Source organism: Monodelphis domestica, chromosome 4, assembly GCF_027887165.1.
Source record: "Monodelphis domestica isolate mMonDom1 chromosome 4, mMonDom1.pri, whole genome shotgun sequence".
Lineage (NCBI taxonomy): Eukaryota > Metazoa > Chordata > Mammalia > Didelphimorphia > Didelphidae > Monodelphis > Monodelphis domestica.
Window position 1 is genome coordinate 101,635,432 of NC_077230.1, and position 17,832 is coordinate 101,653,263.

At 37.8% G+C, this 17,832-nt stretch overlaps 1 pseudogene; it reads right to left on the bottom strand.

The window, feature by feature from the left end:
- Positions 1 to 516: 516 nt before the first annotated feature.
- Positions 517 to 943, bottom strand: LOC107648892 (actin, cytoplasmic 1-like; annotated as a pseudogene).
- Between the last annotated feature and the right edge of the window lie 16,889 nt (positions 944 to 17,832).

The window sequence follows — 17,832 nt, forward strand, 5'->3', positions numbered from 1 at the left end:
TTATGATCGAGTCAAAGGTAGTTTCATATATTTCATATTCTGTAGGATTCCATTTTTAATTCCATACTTAAGATTAATTCCACAATTAATCTTATAATTAAATAATTAATTTAATTATATAAAATAATTAAGATTAATTCCATACTTAAGAAAGATTGTTGGAAGAGAGCATTTGGGCGCTAGAACCTCTCATAGCCAATGGTGATAACTTGACCATGAGGGAACTCATAGCTCTTGTCTAGAAAAGAGCTAGACGGAGCAATAGCCATCTCATGCTTAACATCTAGGGCTACCTAATGCAGCTTGTCCTTGATGCCATGCAGCATTTCCCTCTCAGCTGTGGTAGCCAAACTATACCCTCTCTGTCAGAATTCTTATGAGATAGTCCATCAAAACATGGCCGGTCAGATCTAAAAGGAGAATAGCCTGGGGAAGGACATAAGCTTCATAAATGAGCTCAATGGGGCTCACACCACCCCATAGTCCGTCACACTACCAGTGGTTTGACTGAAAGGCCTACAGGGACAGCACAACCTGGATGACAATGTACGTAGCTGGGGTGTTAAAGGTCTCACACAATTTTTTTCTCTTGGTTTTGGGGTTTGGGGTGGGATTTCTATGATCAGGAGAAGGTGCTCTTCAGGGGTTGCATGGAACTCATTGGAGAAAGCATGGTGCCAAATCTTCTCCATGACATCCCAGTTGGTGGCAACAACTTTTTCACTGAGATACTTCAGGGTCAGAATACCTCTCTTGCTTTGGATCTCCTCCTCCACATAGCTGGGGTCTTTCTGTTCCACACTCACTATTACTCCTAGATGTCTGGGGCATCCAACAATGGAAGAGAAAACAACCTGAGGAGCATCATCTCCTGCAAAGCCAGCTTCCATTCCATTCCAGAGTCATCATCAAAAAAAGTGAGAGCAGCAATATCATCATCCATGGCAAACTTTGAAAAAGCACATTTAAACCTTTAAGAGAAAGAGGAGGTATTGATGTACCTGGAAGCAAGGAGGAGGGCAAACTCATGCAGTGAGCATGGAAGAGCTCAGAGCTACTCAGAATGTAAACTTATTTTTAAAAAAATTCATCTTAGAATCAATACTAAGTATGAATTCCAAGGTACAAGAGTGATAAGAGCTAGACAACTGGGTTTAAGTGATTTGCCCAGAGTCACACAGATAAAAAGTGTCCAAGGTCATATTTGAACCCAGACATTTTTCTTTTTTTTTTTTTCGGGCTGTTTCACTGGAAATCTTTACTTTTATTCAGCAAAAATTGATTAAATGCCTCGATATGCCTGGTATCATGCTATACCTTAAGTCCTGCCAGAAACCATCACTGAAGACGTGGGTCCTAGAGTTCTGCCATTGAAGAGTTCACAGTGCTGAGCTCCAGAATCAACACCAGGAAAGTCTCTGAAGCAGCCTCAGTTTGCCCAATGGACCCATTCTGCTTCTTTCTTTCTTGATTCTCTTTGTCCTTTCTTCCACTGTTGCAGTCCATGCTTCATCTAGTTGTCTCAGACACAAGTCATTACTGCTATTCCCAACCAAAAACTCATTCTGTATTTCTTTCTCTCTGTGTGCCCATGCTGTTCCCCCTTGAAGCTCTAGGTCTGGTTCTCAATCCACTCAGCTACCTCGATGTCATAGAATGGAAACTTCTTAAGACAAGAACTGTATTAGGTTATATCTTCTACTCTCTACCCTAGCACAGTGCCTACTATATAATAGACATTATAAAATTGATGATTAATTATTGATTGATTAATAGTTAAGCATTTTAGTAATCACTGTAACTAATTTCTAGAGTTTAGATTGGGATTTACTTTGTATAAGCCTTATTATAAGAGTTTGTAAGAGACTATGCACAAGACTGAAATGGATCTGACTTTTGAGGGAGATAAAGAAGATAGATGGAGGATGAGTCAACCTGGTCAGGAGATGTTTTTCCTAGCACTGGATCTCCCTGGTATGGGGGGGGGGATGTATCTGGTTGGGGACTTTCCGGAGGGTGTTGTTCAACTCTGTGTTTTCCTTGTTACTATGGTTTCCGGAGACCTCCATGCCCCACACTCCCACCTTTTTTAAGTCAGCATAATTCTGAACCAATCACAGTTTTCATTTAGTTGGCACCAGTAGACCTTATGTAATAAACGTAGGTAACCAAACTGTATAAAAAGCTGTTCTGAGTATAAGGTCTCTGATCAATGAGAGATCTTTAACCTCTCTTATTGGTACACTGCCCCCCTTGCCAATAAATAGATTATGCTTGGACTTTTGTGCTTCAGTTTCTCTTTACCACAGATAGACTTTAATAAATATTTGTTAAAAATGAAATAAATCTCCTTAGTATGACTAATGGTGAGATAGAGTGCTCAGACCCAGACCTCACTAAAATAGGAATGTTAGCCAAAATACAGATGTGGCTAGATAAAGGAGGATTGGACTTCGACTCAAAGACCTGAGTTTGAATTGTGCCCTGGGTACTTACTGGCATTGTGGCCCTAGACAAGTTGGGGCCCCTTTCAGCCTCCTTATTGTTGTTCACTTGTTTCAGTCATGTCTGACTCTTCATGACCCCATCTAGGGTTTTCTTGGCAAAGATACTGGAGTGGCTAGCCATTTCTTTCTCTAGCTAATTTGACAGATGAGGAAACTGAAACAAACAGGGTTAAATGACTTGCCCAGTGTGGCAATGTAATGCTTAGTGCACAAGCACAATTGACAGGCAGAGAATCTTCAGCACTGGCAGGGGAAAGATTCCAAATGGTTGGAGAGACAGTTTACTGGTCTCTCTTGGGGGTTGGCAGCTACCAAAGAAGCTGGAGGTGGCTGATCTGTGCTCCTGTGGGCATCTTTGGATCATCCTACAAGCAGCCCTCTGAAGCAGGAGTTTTTCAATATCCTTAGCAGGACTAAGGGACAATATTGGGAGCTCCAGCCATTCTCTGGACCACCTAGGACACCATCTGGACGCCAGCCTCTCTTGCTTGCTAAAAGACTCTATATGTAAGATCTCTGAACTTTCGGTTGGACTGGCCCTTAGGAATTTATTCCTAAACTAAGATAGGATTATTAGATAGTGGCTCAAAATAGGGGTTAAGCTGTCAGATCTCCCTTTCCCTCATTCCTACCCTTTCCCTCTCTGAAAAATAATACCAAAATATTTATATGTTAATCCCTATGTGTTTTCCATCCTAAAACCCCTCCAATTAAATATTGTTATTTCACCAATCACACAGTAAGTGTCTCAGGCCAGATTTGAACTCAGGAAGATGAGTCTTCTTGATTTCAGGCCTGGTACTCTATTCATTCTGTCACCTAGCCACTCTTCAGCTTCAGTTTTCTTATCTATAAAATGGAAATGATAATAATAAAATCTACTTCATAGGGTTATTTTGAGAATCAGATGAGATAAATTTTTTGAAATGCTGTGCAAACCTTAAAACACTATATAAATACCAGCTATTATCCTTAGATTGGAAGAATCTAATAATAGATTTGTGAAAGGAATATCATGACCCATATTTCATGAAATTGTGGTCATTCTGGAAAAAGGAAAAATATTTATTATTAAAGGCATTTTACTTTACCTTGATGTTTTTTAATCCTCAAATTGAATTTGGTAGTGATTTGGATTCAAAGGCTGCTCAACTCATAACATTGTCTAATTTATCAAAATCTTCCCTTTCTGGTTTTTTAAAAGAGAGATTAAGTTCCACCAGATTTTTGTCTTTCCTTTTCTGCCTTCATGATCCCTCCCAGTTACTACTCATTCATTCTGTGTTCCTTATTTATCTAAATAGTTCCTTGTAAAGTTTCAGCATTATGGAATGTTAAAGGTAGATAAGACTCTAGAAAGCTAATGAAACCATACCATTTTAAAGATGAGGATACTGAGGCCAAGAAAAATAATTTTCTTAAAAAAATTTTTTTTTATAACCCTTACCTTCTATCTTAGAATCAATACTGTGTATTGGTTTCAAAGCAGAAGAGTGGCAAGAGCCAGGCATATGGGGGTCAAATGACTTGCCCAGGGTCACACAGCTGGGAAGTATCTGAGGCCAGATATGAACCCAGGACCTCCCGTCTCTAGGCCTGGCTCTCAATCCACTGAGCTACCCAGTTGCCCCCAAGAAAAGTAATTTTGTGAAGACCTTTTCTTTCAAATTTCTCAGTTACTTTTTTTTTTTCAGCAAGGTTGCCTAAAATTCAGGGCTGGTTCTTTCTATTACTCCGTGGCTTAGCTGACAAAATAATTCAAGGTGATGTTTTGGTAGCTGCAAATGGTTTAGTGAGTTAGCTTGCAGAGAGGTATTCTGCATTTTAATAGTGGACAATCCATACCCATAAGGGAATCAATTTTAAATGCCATATTAAATTCTTTGTCTGTGGGCTAATTAGTGTATTATTATTATTTAAGCAATAATAAAAGTGACATTTATTGTAAACTCTAAGGTTTACAAAAAAACTTTTATTATCTCATTTCAGTCTCTCAATAATCTTGTGAGTAAGTATGTCAGGTGCTTTTCTCTTCATTTTGCAGACGAATAGTTCAAGAAAGAAAAAAAGTAGGTCAGACTTTCATTTGGAGGGTAGGAATTGGGCAAGGTAGACTGGGAAGCTAAGAAAAACACTGGAGACTTGGAATGGGATAGAGAGGAAGTGGTGGGATGGGGAGAAAAATTGAAAGAGATGGAAAAGTTTATATAATAATAATATAATAGTAGATTATACTACTAATAGTTGAAATGTCAACACATTTTATGTGTGTATTATTATATATATTATAAATATATACAATACCTACCCTCAGAATAGCCCCCCTCATATAGGAAATACATACTCTTGCACATATGTATACATGTACATTTATACACACATGTAATATGGCATCTCTCTTGAGTGGGGTATGCACACGTGTGTGTGTGTGTGTGTGTGTGTGTGTGTGTGTGTGTGTGTGTGTGTGTGTGTGTGTGTGTGGTGACTTACAGGGAGGCATGAATAGATATCTCTACCATCTCCTTTCCTATCTTTCTCCAAAGTAGACAGAGATTCTTTCTAGGAGAGGAAACTGAAGTCAAGGTCAGAAGACAGTCACTCTGCCCTTTTCAGAGAGAGGATGTGCCATGCTGGAAGTACATTTATCTGCTCTTTTAAATATTACTAGTCTAGGAGATTTAATTTTTATTTTCAAGCTATATTTCTGATTGCTTTTCCTTAATGGCAAAAGAGGATCCCAAGCTTTATGCCCATGGATTGATTCCCTAACGAATGGCGATTTCACAATGAATATGCCTAGCAAATAGCAAAGAAATCAGAGAAAGTATACAGAAGAGAATATATACCAGGCAATATAGATTCCCACTGAAAGCGAGACAGCTCCCCTCAGTCAAGAGAGAGAGTCCATGATCTTAACTATGGGGAAAAATTCCCTGGGGTCTCTAGTGTAATAAGCTGGCAATGGGGACATGATCAAAGTTGTCTCTGTTGCCTTTTTCCTAGATCCTTTTTCCCTTTGTAGCCCTAAGGAGATGGCAACATTGCCCATTTTCTCTCTTGAAGCTAAAAGCCAGAAGAACCCAAAGAGACTAAAGAGACTGGATCTTGCTTCTTTCCTCCCCTCTGGACAACCCTGTCCCACTCCTCACTTAGTTTTGGGGAACCGATTTCCCACCAATGAAGAGAAAGTCCTACTCCAGGGGCTTGAGGGATACATATAAAGTTATTATTTTAAAATACTTTTAAATGATTAATCAATAACTAGTTATTTTTAATAATTAAAATTGTCTACTTTATAGATGTCAGCAACAATATACATAGTGCAAAGAGAACTGGTTTTGGAGCTAGAAAGATTTAAATCCAAACTCTGGCTCTGACATATCCAGGGTATATGATCCTGGGCAAGTCATTTAAACTTTCAATGATCTACTCAACTCTCTAAGACTATAAATTGTAGAGAAGCTGTGGGCTTACTACTTTGGGGCAGAGGATGTACTTTACAGGAGCTCTTTGTCCTAATCATCCAGTCAATCTATAAGCATTTATTAAGCCTCATTATGTGCCAAGCACTGTGCTAAGTACTGAGGATCCAAAGAAAGAGAAAAGAGAGTCTCTGATCTTAAGGAACTAACTCATAATCTAATGGGGAAACAATGAGTAAACAAATATATACAAACAAGCTATATGCAATATCAATAGGAAATAATTTATAGAGGAAAGAACTTAGAATTGAGGGGTGGAAAAAGCTTTTTTCCATTTTAGCTGATTTTAGGGGTATTTTAGCTGATTCTTGAAGGAAGAAGCCAGGAAAAGCCAAGAGCAGAGATGAAGAGGGAAAGAATCCCAGACATGAGGGACAGTCAGAGAAAATGCCCAGTGCTTAGAGATGAAGTATCTTGTTTTTGGAGTAGCAAGGAAAACTGTCACTAGACTAAAGAATATATGGGGGTTGGGGCAGCTAGGTTGTTCAATGTATATAGCACCAGGATTGGAGACCACACATTCTGGGTTTAGATCTGACCTCAGATACTTCCTACTTGTGTTACCCTGGCCAAGTCAGTGGAACACAGAACAGTTAAGTGACTTGTTCAGGACCACATAGCTTGTATTTGAGATAGGATTTGAACTCGTGTTCTGTAAGCAAGGGAACAACGCATCTATTGTCTATGGGATTCAGTTTCTTAGTCTGTCAATATATTAGATAGTTATTACCCATGCACACTGAGTTCAGCTCAGAATCAAACAAAAGTGGGACAGTTAGTTAGGTCAGTTGATAGAGAACCAAACCTAGAGATGGGAGGTCCTAGATTAAAATCTGGCCTCAGGCACTTCCTAGGCTGTGTGATCCTAGACGAGTCACTTAATCTCAATTGCCTAGTCCTTACTACTCTTCTGCCTTGAACTGATATTTATTATTGATTTTAAGACAGAAAGTAAGGGCTTAAAAAAAACCATAAGCGGTGAAGGTGTGTAATAAGATTGGAAAAGTGAGGGAGGGGGAATAGGTTATTAAGATCTTTGAACACCAAACAGAGGATTTTTTATTTGATCCTGGATGCAATGAAGAATCACTGTTGGGTCTGGAGAAAGGGACACAACTAGACTTATGCTTTAGGAAATTGTCTTTGGTATTGGAATGGAGGATAAAGTAGAGTAGGGAAGATATTTGTGGTAGGAAGACCTACCAATCAAATCACAAGACTAGTCCAATGTCTTACATTTCTAAATTAAAAAAAATTATTTAATTGATTAATTAAGAAAAATTTTCCATGGTTACATGATTCATGTTCTTTCTCTCCCCTCTTCCCACCCCCCCTCCTGTAGACAACAAGCAGTTCCAGTGGGTTTTACATGTATAATTGATCAAGACCTATTTCTGTATTATTCATATTTACGATAGGGTGATTGTTTAGAGTCTACATCCCCAATCATATCCCCATTGAACCATGTGATCAAGCAGTTGTTTTTCTTCTGTGTTTTTGCTCCCACAGTTCTTTCTCTGGATGTGGATATTGTTCTTTCCCCTAATTCCCTCAGAATTGTCCTGGATAATGATCTAGCATTGCTGCTAGTAGAGAAGAAGTCCATTACATTCAATTGTACCACAGTTTATCAGCCTCTGTGTACAATGTTCTCCTGGTTCTTCTCCTTTCACTCTGCATCAATTCCTGGAGGTCTTTCCTGTTCACATGGAATTCCTCCAGTTCATCATTCCATATGCATTCCATAAGCACAATAGTATTCCATCACAACAGATACCACAATTTGTCAGCCATTCCCCAATTGAAGGGCATCCTCTCATTTTCCATTTTTTTTTTGCCACCACAAAGAGAGTGACTATAAATATTTTTGTACAAGTCTTTTCCCCTATGATCTCTTTGGAGCATAAACTCAGTAGTGGTATGGCAGGGCAGGCAATCTTTTAGTGCCCTTTGAGCATAATTCCAAATTGCAATAAAGAATGGTTGGATCAATTCACAACTCCACCATCAGTGCATTAATGTCCCTAGTTTGCCACATCCCCTCCAACATTCATTACTTTCCTTTGCTGTCATATTAGCCTATCTCTAGGTGTGAGGTGGTACCTCAGAGTTGTTTTGGTTTGCATTTCTCTGATTATAAGAGATTTCAATGTATTACAGATGAGGTAACTGGGACTTGAGACATAAATAATTCATTTATGATTTAGTTATTTTCTGCCTACTGAAATAGGTCCTAAACTTGAGAAGCATCATGGTGTAATGAAAATGGCTTTGGACTTACAATTGAGAGATAAAATCTGCCTATTTCAGTAGGCAGAAAATAACTAGCATTCATTGTAATTTAGTCCTTACCTGCTCAGAAAAGGAACATTTTCTCTTAATCTCAGACCCAGTTTCTCTTTATGGCTATACTAAGCATCTGTATCTGTGTCCTGATCTTGGACTGAGACTGGGCCAACAAAGATACCTCAAGCTCTCCTCCATGACTTCTTTGGTTCCTTCAGGAAGGTCAGAGAAGGTCTGTGATGTTCATGGCAGCCCCCTTTGGCCCAGGCAGTCCAGTTATCCTCTATGGTAAATTATAGCTGGGACATGGAGTGGGAGTAGAAGAAGGAGGGGGTCCAGAGTTGGCAGTGCATAGGATCTAAACCTAGCACTTGGGGCTGTTTCCACCTTGATAAAGCAGAAGAGAAAAGGGTATGTAATACACTGAGGCATGACATGTACTCAATTGCTTCTACTTCTCTTTTCCAGATAGCATCTGCCCCATGATGACACTGCCTAGATTACTCTATCTCAGTTTCTCCCAGTTACTTAGCAAACCTTTCCATTGAGGCTGACTAAATTTTTCTGATGTATCAGAAATTTCCTCCCTTCATTTTTCCTGCCTCATTTCTGATGACATTACAGTGTGTGTCAAAGGGCTGATTCTAGTTCCTTACTTCACTGGTTTTTATCCAGATTGGCCACAGAGTAGGACTTTTAGAAAGGTACTTGGCATTCACCCCTTCCTTGTCAAGTACCATTTTCTAATTTTGACCCCTTTAACCCTGAGCTGCTGTCTAAATGACTTTTGCTATAGCAATTAAAAAAAAAGACACATTCATTGGAAGTTCTTTTATCTACACACATACAAATACAAACATTCAGAGAATTTCCAAAAGATGACTAGAACAAATCAAAGATCCTTTCAGCTCTAAAAAAAATAATCTTGCACCAACAGAGGCATAGCTAGTTAAGGACCAAGTTTCAAATGGATCTTGCTTGGGGATGGAGGTGGGGGTGGGGAGAAGATTGTGTTTGGTAGTTGTGATTGTAGAATCTGAACCTGATGCTGAATCAGAAATCTGGACCCATAGTAAGTATGAATTCTTTGAGGTCTGAATTTTTTTTATCCCACATTAGGCTGCTTGGTTTAAGAGAATAACCAGAGGCTTAGGAATCTGTGACCTTGGGTGTTAGTCTTCCATTTGATTGGTGGTTGACTTCGGACAAATCCTGCTGCCTTTCATAGATTTCCTTATCTTTGACCATGGTAAGGATAAAATGAGATAATACTCTGAAAGGCTGAAAGTACTAAACATTTTTTTTTAAATAAGAGATGACAATGATTTGCTGATAGTAATATCTTGAACCAACCTTTATTCTAACTCATTGAAGTTGGAATAACCTTTTAAAAATGTTTATTTTTGATTTCTCAAAAACTAAAAGAAATAGATAAAAAAGTCTTTGTTCTCTCCTTATTACCTCCTTATCTCTATGGGTAAGGGATTTTCTTGTATTAAACATGCATAATCATGTTAATTCCTACATTGGTCACATCCAAAAATATATATCTGTTAACCTGCACCTGCTATTATCTTTGAACTGGTATTGAAGTCCTTTCCTAGTTCTCCAGCTTCTTTGATTGTTCCTTCCTAGTTTCCACCATAGTTTTTCTTCCTAAGTGTGGGTATCTCCATGGCTCTGTTTTTGCCTTAATTTCTTTTATCTCAGAGTATTTTTCCTTTGTGACCTCATTCATTTTTAGGACTTTAATGATTACCTCTATGCAGATGACCCACAAATCCAAACCTCCATATTTACCTATCTCCTTTGTCCTTTATCCCACATATCCAACTGCATACTGTACATCTTTACATGGATTTTCTACCAGTATCTCAAACTCAGCTTGTCTAAAACTGAACTCATCTGTCCCCCCCTCCCAAACTTTGTTCCTCCTCTTTACTTCCCCATTTCTCTTGATAACTCCACTGTCCTTTCAATCACCCAGGCTTGAAACTGCCAAATCACTTTTTGCTTTTTTCTTTATTCTCTATATATAGTTACTTGACAAGTCATGCCTAATTTCTCTCAACAATATCTCTTACATCCCTTTCTTCTCATTTCTACTGTTACCAACCTAATTTGGGCCTTCATTACCTCTTGCTTGGACTATTCTAATAGATTCTTAACTTGCCTCCCTTTTTTTTGACCATATCCTCCTTCAATATATAGGTATCAAAGAAATCTTCCATGCACTGTCTCATTCCTTCATTCCCCATGCTTAAAGGTTATGGTTGATAACTTCTCATTTAAAACTTTAAAAATATATATATTATTTATTTTTTTCATTCTTTTCTTTTAAAATGTTTGAGTTCCAATGCCCAAAGGGCACTAAAAGACTGTCTGCCCTTTGATACAGCCATAGCACTGTTGGGTTTGTACCCCAAAGAGATAATAAGGAAAAAGACATGTACAAAAATATTGATAGCTGCACTCTTTGTGGTGGCAAAAAATTGGAAAATGAGGGGATGCCCTTCAATTGGGGAATGGCTGAACAAATTGTGGTATATGTTGGTGATGGAATACTATTGTGCTCAAAGGAATTATAAAGTGCAGGAATTCCATGTGAACTGGAATGACCTCCAAGAATTGATGCAGAGTGAAAGGAGCAGAACCAGGAAAACATTGTACACAGAGACTGATACACTGTGGTACAATTGAATGTAATGGACTTCTCCATTAATGGCAATGCAGTGATCCTGAATAACCTGGAGGAATCTATGAAAAAAACCACTATCCACATCCAGAGGAAACACTGTGGGAGTAGAAACACAGAAGAAAAACAACTGCTTGAATACATGGGTTGAGGGGATATGTCTAGGGATGTAGACTCTAAATGAACATCCTAATGCAAACACCAACAGCATGGAAACAGGTTCTGATCAAGGACACATGTAATACCCAATGGAATTGTGTGCCAGCTGTGGGAAGAGGGAGGGGAGGGAGGAAAATAATGTAACTCTTGTAACCAAGAAATAATGTTCTAAATTGACTAAATAAATTAATTAAAAAAATTTTTTTGAGTTCTAATTCTCTCCAACCCTCCTACCCCACTCTTCCAACACTCAGAAGGCAAGCAATATAATATCAATTATTTGCATGTGAAATCATGCAAAACATATTTCCATATTAGCTATATTTCATAAAAAGGAAGAAAATTAAAAAGTGAGAAAATTATACTTCACTTTGTAGTCAGAGTCTATCAATTCTCTCTTTAGAGGTGGATAGCATTTTTTCCTCATGAGTCCTTTGGAATTGTCTTAGATCATTGTATTGATCAGAGTAGCCAAGTCTTTCATAGTTGATCATCATTACAACATTACTGTTACTATGCACAATTAATGATCTCCTGGTTCTTCTTACTTCATTTCACATCAGTTCATATAGGTCTCGTAGTGTTTTTCTGAAACTACTTCCCTTGTCATTTCTTATAGCATAATAGTACTCCCTCACAATCATATACCACAACTTGTTCAGCCATGCCCCAATTGTTGAGTAGCCCTTTGATTTCCAAGACTTTGCCACCACCAAAAGAACTGCTACAAATATTTTTGTACATGTAAGTCCTTTTGCTTTTTCTTTGATCTCTTTGGGATACATATTAAGTAGAGATATTCCTGGGTCAAGGGATATACATAGTTTGATAGCCCTTTGGGCATAGTTCCAAATTGTTCTTCAGAATAGTTGGAACCAGCTCACAACTCCATCAGCTGTTCATTAGCACAAATATTTTTCTCTCATTCCCTCCAGCATTTGTCTGATAGGTGTGAGGTGCTACCTCAAAGTTATTTTAATTTTCCTTTTTCTAACCAATATTAATTTAGAACTTTTTTGTATGACTATAAATAGATTTAACTTCTTTCTAAAAACTTGTTTATTTTTTATTGCTTTTCAATTGAGAATTTTTTATAAAGTTGATTCAGTTCTATACTCAGAATAAATATTTGAGAAATGAAGCCTTTATCAGAGAAATGTCTTGTAACTTTTTACATATCACTTCATTGTCCATGATATCTTTTACCAATATGTAACTTCCCTTATCTCTTTTAATTAGGTCTATTTTTGATTTTACTTTGTCTGATATAATGAATGCTATGTCTGCTTTTTATACTTTTCATCAGAAGCATATTAGATTCTGCTCCTGCCCTTTATTTTAACTCTGTGTGTCTTTCTCTTTCAGTTATGTCTCTTGTAAACAACATATTGTTGGAATCTGGTTTCTAATCTATTCTGCTATCTCTTTACATCTAGTGTATGAATTTTTTCCATTCAGATTAACAGTTATGTTTACTATGTATTTCCTTCCATTCCATTTTCTTCTCCACCCCATCCTGTCAACACTGTTTTTTATATTTTTTATTGCTTCTAACCACTATCTCCCTTAATTTACTTTCCCTTTTGTCATCCCCCCTTCCTTTTAACTACTTCCTCTCCTATTTCCCTATTGAGTAAGTTACATTTCTATACATAGCTGAATTTGTATATAAATTTTTATTTCTTTAAATCAATTCCAATGAAAGTGAGGTTCAAGTATAGTACCCTGCCATTTTCCCCTCAATTGGGGCATTTTCGAGGGTCTCTTTTATATAAGAAAATTTTCTTCATTCTACTTCTCCCTTTTCCTTTTTCTTGATGTATCTCTCTTTCTTACCACTTCATTTTTGGAGGGGAAATCATACCAACATAATCCCTCTGTCTATATAAATTTATTTTAACTTCCCTAATAATGATAAAAATTCTTTGGAGTTACATAAATCATCTTCCTATATGGGGATATAACCAATTTGACTTTTGAGTCCTTTATGATTACTCTTACATGTTTATCTTTCTAGGCTTCTCTTGAGTCTTATATATAATGTCAAACTTTGATCCAGCTCTTGCCTTTTCACTAGGAATACTTGAAAGTCTTCTATTTCATTAAATGTTCATATTTTTCTCCTGAAGGATTACACTCAGTTTTGCTTGGTTAATCTTGGTTGTAATCCTTGTTTCTTTGTTTTCTGGAATATCACAATCCAAAGCCTCTCATCTTTTAATGTAGAAGCCACTAAATCTTGTGTGATCCTGATTGTGGCTCCATGATATCTGAACTGTTTATGTCTGGCTGCTTGAAGTATTTTCTCTTTGATCTGGGGGCTTTGGAATTTGCCTGTAATATTTCCAGAAATTTTCATTTTTGTGTCTCTTTAAGGTGATTGATGGATTCTATAATTTTCTATTTTAAGATATCTAAGATATCAGGGCAATTTTTCCTTGGTAATTTCTCAAAAAACTCTCTCCAAAGTTACCAGTGAACTGTTACTTGCCAAATTCAATGGCCTTTTCTCTATCCTCATACTCCTTGACTCTTTCTCTATAGTCTTTCATAATGTTGATAATGTTCTTTCTTCCTTTATTCTGACTGGGTCTGCTTTGAATGTAAGCTACCCGACTTCAACAAGGCCTCATATAACTTGTATGCCTTATGTTCCTATCTCCTTCTTTATCCCATCTCACATGAGAAGATGGTCTTACTCCTTACCAAGGATAACTGCTTCCAGTTCAAGCAAAGTCGTTCCATCCCATCTCATCTAACATATTGCCCTTTCTGTCATCCCTATTTTTCACTTATTTTCAACCTTTCTCTGTTTATTTCTCTACTGCCTACAAACACACCCATGCCATCCCCATCTTGAAAAAACCCTCAAATGATTCTTCCATCCCTGCTAACTATTGTCCCACATTTCTTTTAAACTTTTTGACTAAATTCTTTGAAAAGACTTTCTATAAGAGATGTATCCACTTTCTTTCCTGTCCTCTTCTTAATTCTCGACAGTCTGGCTTCTGGCCTAATCATCCTACCAAAATTGCTCTCTCCAAGTTTACTCATGATCTCTTCAATCCCCAAATGGAACAATCTTATTTTCCTCAATTCTCATCCTTCTTGACTTCTCTGTATGTAGCCTTTGACACTGTCAGTCATCCTTTTCCTCTGAATTCTCTTTTCTCTCTAGGTTTTCAGGACACTACTCTCTCTTGGTTTTCCTCTTCATCTATCTGATCGTTCCTTTTTTCAGGTTTCTTTGTTGTATATTCTCCCAGGTCATGCTTATTAATTTTGGGCATCCCAGTGGACTCTCTCTTGGGTCCTCTTACATTCTCCCTATATATTCTTTCACTTGATGATCTCATTAGATTCCAAGGATTTAATTGATTTAGTTGATTATTCTCAGATCTACTTATCCCACCCTAACTTCTCTGTTGACCTTTGACTCACATCTCCAATTTCCTATTCGACATCTTAAACTTGATATCCATTAGACAGTTGAAATTCAACCAAAGGGGAAGGGTGCTATACTTTAACCTCACTCTCATTGGATTTGGTTTAAAGAAGGACTCAGCTATGTAAATTAGAACTCAGAAATGTAAATTAGGGAAATAGGAGGGGAAGGGGTTAAAAGGAAGGGAGGATTGTTTATTCATCTTTCCCCCAAAACTTTTCCTTCTTCCTAATTTCCCTATTGCAGTTGAGACTACCCCATCATCCTAGTACCCCATATTACAACCTAGACAGTATCCTCAACTCCTCACTATTGTTCAGCCCTTATATTCAATCTGTTGCCAAGGCCTGTCAGTATTACTTTTGTAACATCTTTTGCATATTCTCCCTTCCTCCTATGACATTATACCACCCTGGTATATTCCTTCATCATATCTCGTAACTGGATAATTACAATAGCCTTCTGGTTGGCCTCTTTTCCTCAAATCTCTCGCCATTGCAGGAATATTTTCTACTCAGTGGTCAAAGCAATCTTCCTAAAGTGAAGAATTCTGACTCCTTTTAATCTTCAGGATCAAATACAAAGCACTATATTTGAAACTCAAAATCCTTCATAAATACCTTCTTTCACTTTTTCAGTCTTATAACTTACTCCTCTCTCCTTAGTCCAAAATCCAGTGCCCCGGATTTCTTTACTGTTCTTCACACAAGGCAATCCATCTCCCCACTCCATTTTCACTGACTGTTTCTCCATGCCTGGATTGTTATACTAATTCCCTTTAATTCTAGTTCCTTATTTCTGTTGATTATTTCTTATTTATTCTGTATATCACTCAATTGTACAAAGTTGTTTGCATATTGTCTTCCTAATTAGACTGATTGCTTAAGATTTGAGAGTGTCTTTTACTTTCCTTTATATCCCTCATGCTTAACACAGTATCTGGCATAGAGAGTATTTTGTTTTTAAAAACTCTTACCTTCCATCTTGGAATCAATACTGTGTATTGGTTCCAATGCAGAAGAGTGGCAAGGGCTAGGCAATGGGGGTTAAGAGATTTGCCCAGGTTCACACAGCTTGGAAGTGTCTAAGGCCAGATTTGAACCTAGGACCTTCCATCTCTAGGCCTGACTCTCAACCTACTGAACTACCTAACTGCCCCCACACAGAGAGTATTTAATAAATATTTGTTGACAGATTGACAGTTTCTATCTATCCATTTCTGTCTCTCTTTCTCTCTGCCTTTCTATCTCTGCCTCTCCCTGGTTCTCTGCCCAACCATGTATGACTTCCTTGAACAAATAGTAAATAATTTGGAGTTTGTGGTTTCACGTATGATTTTATTACTTACTAATTTTAATTGGTAATTTTAAGTTTACAATCAATATTGTTTTTTAAAAAGAGCAATAGAGATTTTGTTGCTTTCCTGGGTAACATCGTGTGCCAGTGAACTAAAGAAGCCCTTGCCAGATGAGCAGATGACACATGTGGGAAGGGAGGAAGGGATGAGGAAATGGGAGCAAGATGGATGAAGACATGGAAAAGAGGTCATGCAACTATTTATATTGGAAAAAAAGAAATTCACCCACTCTCATCTCTTAGCCTTGAAATGGGAAGTAGGGCAGACGAAGCTGTGAGTCTTCTTATATTTTACATAAAAGAAGAAACTGGTGACTGAGTTTTAAAAAAATTTAACTATTAAAACAAGAATGACTTTCCTACAGAGGAGCTTTGTGTTACCTAGTCACCCTCTGTGAGGCTGGAAAAAATCATGAGTTATTAACCCTGCTTTTACAGATTTAGAAACTGAGATTCTGAAGTGAAATACTTGACTGAGGATTAGGAAGTCATCTAGAACCACAGAGTACTTGCCTAATTTAGAATTATTGTCTTGGGTGGCTCAGGTACTTTCTTTTGTAGTCAACTAAGTGGTGTAGTGGATAGAGTGCAAAGACTGGAGTCAGTCATCTTCCTGAGTTCAAATCTGACTTTAGACAGATTTTTTTTTAGCTGTGTGAACCTAGGAAAGTCACTTATCCCTATTTACTTCAGTTTCCTCAACTGTAAAATGAACTGGAAAAGGAAATGACAAATCTCTCCAGTATCTTTGCCAAGAAATCCCCAAAGGCTATCATGAAGGGTTGTACACAGCTGAAAATGACTGAGAAAGAGCCTGAAGGAATTTAGCAGAACTCGCTTAGCCTAAAAGCTATGTAAATAGGCTCATAATTTTCTCCCTTCTGCCCTAGTTGCCATGTTTATCAAAAATAGCTTCAAGACAATCCTTTAGCGACATCATGAAATCAGGAAGTTTATTTTCAGTGTCACCTCCTTCTCACATCTCCCCTTTAAATGTATTTTTCTTTCTATTTACCATTCTTTCACCTCAAGATACTCTAGAACACTTCTAGAAGAAAGGGAAGAAATTCAGGCTTAGAAGCTCATTTGCACTGATGTGTTAGAAAGGGAATGTGTTACCACTCTCAGAAGTATTTGGTTGTGAAATGATGATCCTAGAGAGGATAACATTTGATCCCAAGAAATAAAGTTCAAATGTGAAATTTTAGACTTGAAGGTTGGCTCAAAGGAATCTTCATTATATTCTTCATATCTCAATGTAAGCTTTAAAAAAAACCTTAATTTTATTGATTAATTAAAGAAAAATTTTCCATGGTTACATAATTCATGTTCTTTCCCTCCCTTCCTCCCAACCCCCTTTCATAGCCATTGAGCAATTCCACTGTGTTTTACATGTGTCATTGATCAAGACCTATTTCCATATTATTGATATTTGCACTAGGGTGATTGTCCGTGATGGTGAACCTATGACACACATGTCAGCACTGACACACATAACCATTTTCAATGACATATGGCCACATGAGGGCTCAGCACACCTCGGGGCCCAGGAGCCATATACCTGCAGCCGTGGCTGTGGTCGAGGTGCGTAAGAGGGAGGAGGGCTAGCAAGTGATGGGTGGCATGTGCCAGGTGGCTGGGGTGCATGGGGCTCTCCTGGGGGTGGGGAGGAGGAGCTCTCACAGTCCCAGGTCAGTGGAAGATTGGGCAGGGCTTCAGCCCACATGCAATGGAGGAGTGCCTAGAACCCATTACCAGACACTTTCAGCACCCTGAAAAATATAGCAATGGCTTTACTCATAATTTTTCCCTCTATGTACTTTTGTGAGACCTTATTCTTAGCATTAAATAATATCAAAACTAACAAAAGAAACAGATTGACAGATAAAGTTAATAGCGCTT